General features: G+C 30.3%; 1 long non-coding RNA gene across 3 annotated transcripts; it reads right to left on the bottom strand.

Moving 5' to 3' along the window:
* Positions 1-761: 761 nt before the first annotated feature.
* LOC104716267 (uncharacterized) lies at positions 762-2,583 on the bottom strand. Of its 3 annotated transcripts, XR_015569098.1 has the most exons (6): positions 2,454-2,583; positions 2,284-2,335; positions 1,945-2,112; positions 1,729-1,868; positions 1,164-1,299; positions 762-1,099 (listed from the first exon to the last, which is right to left on the bottom strand). It is a non-coding gene; the product is annotated as an uncharacterized LOC104716267 (long non-coding RNA). The 3 variants fall into 3 exon arrangements; XR_756000.2 differs by lacking the exon at positions 2,454-2,583 and having other exon boundaries at positions 2,284-2,404; XR_755997.2 differs by lacking the exons at positions 2,284-2,335; positions 2,454-2,583 and having other exon boundaries at positions 1,996-2,175.
* Positions 2,584-6,000: the final 3,417 nt, after the last annotated feature.

Here is a 6,000-nt window from a genome sequence, read left to right as displayed (position 1 = left end):
ATTTTGTCTCTTACTTTTACAACAAAAATGGTTATTATCAATAAGCCTTCCACGTAATTTTATTCACTTATTTAGTAAGTAGTACTCTCTCAAGATTCCTTCAAACCTATATATTACGCGTAAAAAGCCATAATTAGATTAGAGGAGAACAAGAGAAAAATATACTTACATATGTGGGGTCCACGCTGGCGTGTTCACACGTAGGATCTGACAGCTGACAGAAGAAGAAGAAGCTAAAGTAAAGAACATATCATCTTTAGACATAAAAACTACTTTTGATCTCATCGTTAATCTTTAAATAAAATCATAACGTAGATTAGGAATAATTCTAAAGTCTTTTTTTAGATAAACTTGATTACACGTCATAGAAAATATTCGTTACATTCCTTAACTTTCTACTATATTTTTTAAAGTGCTGATCGTGGCAACCACCACACGAAACGAAAATTCCTCATAATAATAGTAATAGTCATCTAAATGTGTATTTTTCACATGTTGTTTATTATGTATGCTTGTCGACCAAACCCATAGGCAGCTCCTGCTCCTAGACCTTAACTATCGTATTTGTTCGTATAAAACAGCCAAAATATTTAAACACTAGTATTACAGCCCGTGCTTACGCTCGGGCATTGTTTTGTTTTATTTACATCAAATAAAAGGAAAAAAATATTGTTATTATCTTTACATATAATTATATTTAATTTATAACAGTTGAAAGTTCATTTTATCTATCAAATTATTAACTTTTGATAGAAACTAAATTTTCTTTTGGTATAATCTATAATCAGAACATTTTAAAATAATTGAAAAATACAATGAAAGAGAACATGTATCGTATCTTTCGTAACTCTTTTATCAGATACTATAACTATTACATGCAAACAAAAGACATAGGGATGAATTATCCATACGGTGAGATGAGAGGGAGTTTGAAGTGACTGATTGAAAACGGAAGCGATAAAGTAGCAGAGTAAGCTTCGTTAAGCTTTATCGGATGTGGTCATCTGCATCTTTTGCCAACACGTTCATCATACCACATGAAAGCATTGCAATACTCATAAATATTTATTGCATCACCATGGTCAATTGTTCATACGTACTGTAAAAGGTAAGAAAATTTAGTTTCATATAAGGTTGGGAGTCTAAACAAAAATATTTGTTACCTTCAGAACTGTTAAAATGCGTTTGGTGAATTAGATGATGAAGCACAACTTGGGAATCTATGGTGAGAGATTATATCGTTATCGGTGTCTACTGAATGACTACAACTTGGAATTGTGTTGCTGCTTATTGGAATATCTGTTAACATAGAATATACACCAAAATAAATAAATTAGTTAGAAAATAATGTAAGAATATGTGTTGACAATTCAAGGATCCAAAGAACAATACGTGTTTCATTGTGTTTCCTTCTTTCTTTCCTCTTATTCATAATGCATGTCACCACTCTAACTTTGATTCAGTTTATCAAGACAGTTAATTAGAGTACCATAACACTTTAAAATCAAGATCAAATAGATAAGAGTTTCAAAGAAAAACAGTCAGATAAACAGAAACATAGCAAACAAAAATTGGCTACGGAATTCTAGAGGAACTATGTATAATTTTCAGATCAATGGAAGATAAATCTACAGCTAAATGATTTTCGATACAGAATCTTCCACAACTATAATAAAGTAAAAACAAAAATAGGAGATATATAGGGATCGTATGACGAAATTTGTGCACCTGTTACCGCCAATTTCTTCATGTTATACTACTCCATCTCAACACCGTTATATTGCGGTTGATTCAACATATGATCTGATTTCAACTTGTGTACCTGAAATCCCTTCTGAATGATTCTCCTACTTCAAGTCATACTATTTCTGTAAAGTAAAAAATCAATCCCTTTAGAATCTTTGGTAAATTAGTGTACAAAATAGAGCGAACTTGTGCAAGTACATTTCACGATAACATATCAGTGCCTTTATTGCTTTATATTGTTTCCTCAACCTCTCTAATGATCAATCTCTCCATCTCTGAGTTTATCTTGTTCTTTACATATGCTGCGTACGTCTTGTGTGTCCTTACAAATCCAAGATGTAGAGCACAATTTCACTCTTGCAACTCCTTGAACGATTTACAATAGCCAAACACACGGTTAAACCAGTAAAAAATATGAAAACATAAACTGTTGATTTTTAGAAAGAGTAAAAGAATGCAAATCAAACTTTTCAAAAACTAAGACATATAATTTGCAATTATAAGTGAGAATTTGAAATCCCAGTCACCCAAAATTACCATCCCATTTTCCATGGAGGATCCTTGAATCCGTTTTGCTCCTCCGAGATATCTAAACAAAATTAGGAAGACTTAAAACGACTCAGGTTAGATGAGAATAAATACAACGATGAGGTCAAATGATTCAAAAGAAGATAAAAGAGGAGGAAAATCTGAAAGTTTTTGTGAACCTAGAAAAATCTAAAATGGAGCAGGATACTTTTCTTACACCACCAACTCAGACGCAATGATGTCGAACATATATGGAGACAAATATTTCTTGAAAAGAGATCGTGGGTGAGGAAGATGGATCATGGACTCGTGGAACAGGGAAGTTGAGATACAATATCAGTTATTTTGTTTAGTTTTCCTTAATTTTGATTTTGTTAATAATTATTTTTTGAATTACATATGGCAAAATGTTAGAATATGATTGGTCAGCTGACTTGTGCTTTATAAGATAAATGATTCATACAAGTAGTTAATTTGAAGATTCTCTATGTAAAGATTGGGTTTTTTTATTGGGTCCTCCTCATTGACAACTGAAGTTTGTTCTATTCGGATCTTTATCACTTTAAAAATATGTATATGATTATTATTACTATACTCATACTCATATAACAATTCGAAGAAATCATATAATCAACTATTCGCACCGCTGGACAAACCTAACTTTCTCTTGGAAAATATTTAATATCCAAGTCAACCCACGAAGTGCATACAAATTAGTTTTTGTACTTAGTGATTGATTATATACTAGGTTTACCTAGGATGTTACCACGGGACGAAAACTTAATTATGTTTTATAAATTAGACTATAAATTAAATAGAACTTATATATACAAAAACAAATATATATGTATTGTATGGGCATGTCAAATATAATATATAAGCTTATTAATGTAATATAGGTTTTAACCTGCCGTGTATCCGAAATGATTTTTAGTTTATATCAAACTAAATGTGTTAATTTATACTAAGATGATTTGTAGGTGTAGTAGTTTACATCACATACTCTTTATTCGTATTTGACCCGTTTTAAAAATAAGGATAGCAATGACAGTGCGTTGTAGAAAGTTTCTTCGTCTCTCATCCTAGTCGGTATACCACATGAATCATAGCAAGTAATAGCAAATCCTAGCAAGTAATAGCAAACAAAAAAAAAGCAAAAATACAATGTTTTAATTTATTTTTATTGTATAGTATTGTTTCTTCTTTGTAGGTCGGTATATTTCGTAGTTCGTATAGTAAATATGGATATAACCTATATCTTAATTAATTCCAAACTATTATTAGAAATATACAATATCTAAAATAATTTCATAATTTTAGTGTTGGTTTACCTTTTTATTGTGTTTTAATATTTTTATTTTATTTTATTGAACAATGTATTGTGTTTTAATACATTTTCTTATTTTTATTGTGTTTCAATTTATTTTTCTTGTGTAGTATTGTTTCTTCTTTGTAGGTCGGTATATTTTGTAATTCGTATAGTAAATATGGATATAATCTATATGTCAATTAATTCCAAATTATTATTAGAAATATATAATATATAAAATAAGTTCATAATTTTAGTATTAGTTTAATAATTTCAACCAGGCATGCTTGATTCGTCCTACAATAAATTAGAAAAAATGTAACCCGCAGAAAACTACCTATTGTAGTATATACTATATAGTATGTCCGATCTGCTCTACTTGTGTTTATAGGATTATAGACATCTTACTAAATCACTATTTCTGGTTTTGTTTGAAAGGCATCACCTTTATAATTTATATAATATAGTTAAAGCAAAAAACTAATATTAATAAGAAATAAATTTAAACATAAAAATGTTTTCCTTTTTGACTATTATTTCAACACTTTTAAATATTTTTAGTCTAAGATTGAATAATATTACATTTTTTTAACAAATATGAATAATAATAAGTATTATTTAACAATATACTTGTAATCTAATTTGGTGTCATAATACGTATTTTTAACAATAATATTTGTAAATTTAAAAGATAAAACAATTAAATATGTTCGAGGTACAGCAGAAAACAATTTTTCTACATGAGTTACATACTATAGTCATATAATTTGTATGATTATAATAAGATTTGTTATTATTTTTGAGTTGGGGCAAAACAAAAAATCAGCGGAACAGAGACATAACCTACAGTCATTGTAAAGTTCTTTTCCTCGGTTCCTCCTCCTCCTCCTCTCTTCCTCGGTTCCTCCCCGTGACCATCAAAATTGGTCCCTTACCAATCTTCTTCGTTTCTACCAACAGACCGTTTCTAACCACCTTCCTCCACTGGATCAACCAATCATGTTCTCTTCATCCAATCATGTATGTTATACATAACGATTCTATGCCTCCGATTTTGTCTCATCTCATCACGAATGGTTACCAGAATGGAAAGAGCTACTCTTTATATCTTCAAGGTTAATCCTCAGTTTCTAGTTCTGATTGTGTAAGAACTCTTTTTCTCATTGAGTTTGCTACTTCTTAATTTAATTTGATTCTATACATATATTTGTAAGCTTTTTGGATATTATTGATTATGCTATATAATCCATATAACTATGTCAATACAATTTTTTTCTTTTCACAATTGCATTCATCTATGTCTTCGTCAGCAACTAAAGAGCAAACACTGCCATGAGATCTCTCTCCACTTCCGTCCCCAAAGATGCATTTGAGGCATCTTCTTCTCGAGGAGAAGAGCCCTCCAAATTCGTGAGCTCTCTCACTGCTTGATGCTTTAGAATCCCAATTCTTTGATATGTCTCAGTTTTTCATCGAATTGGAATTTTGCATAGATCGATTGCTCATAGTATATTTGTTGGGCAATAACTGGTAGTAGTGACAGAACATCAGTTAGGCTTTAGGTATAAATAAAATAAAAAGCTTACAAATAAATATCTGATGGTTTCTCTATATTAAAGTTTAGACATTTTTAGATGGCTATATTGTAAGACTTACCGGGTTATGAAGTTAAAAGAGATGATGTCATTTGCTTGTCAAGGAATACTATTACTTTGGCTGGTTCTCTCAGCCTACATGACTTTCAAGTTCATATCGATCTGCCAACTCACACATAGAAGGATAAGGAGGTCATAGTTGCTTCTAACCTCTAATCTCAACATTTCATGTAAAATCAGATGGTACATTCGAATATTGAATTCAAATTTAAATTGCAAAACTTCTCCTCTTGAATTTGAGGAACCGGTTCATCATATCCTTTTTCACATAAGGGTGAACTTTGTACCCTGCAAATGACATAACCATAGGTTAGATTTATGATCATGAATACTGCTGAATGTGTATTTATACAACAATATAAGATCTTTATACTTATCTTGGCATCATCGAGTGTCATGTCAAAGGTTTCACCAAACGTTGTTGTATGGATAGCCCTGATTTGCTAATTGCTAACCTTGTATTTGAGAAATGGTGAATGTTTTATGACTGGATCTATGCGTTTCATGAGGATATTTATAGGTGATTCATATATTAGTGTTTAGGTTAGAACCGATAAATGATAGACTCAAACACAAAATATTTGATACGTTTAATAAAAAGGTTTATTCGCATAACTAACATTGCTTTAAGGAAAGTTTAGAATATTCTATTCTAGCTTTTAAGGGATTTTTTTAGATTACAATTATATTTTGAAAGATTGATTAAGCGATGACTATGCAAATGTCGTTAATTAGATGATTATTATTTATTTAGAAATAAAA

This window comes from Camelina sativa, chromosome 10 (genome assembly GCF_030686135.1).
Source record: "Camelina sativa cultivar CO46 ecotype springtype chromosome 10, ASM3068613v1".
Lineage (NCBI taxonomy): Eukaryota > Viridiplantae > Streptophyta > Magnoliopsida > Brassicales > Brassicaceae > Camelina > Camelina sativa.
This window is presented reverse-complemented; position numbering and strand designations above follow the sequence as displayed.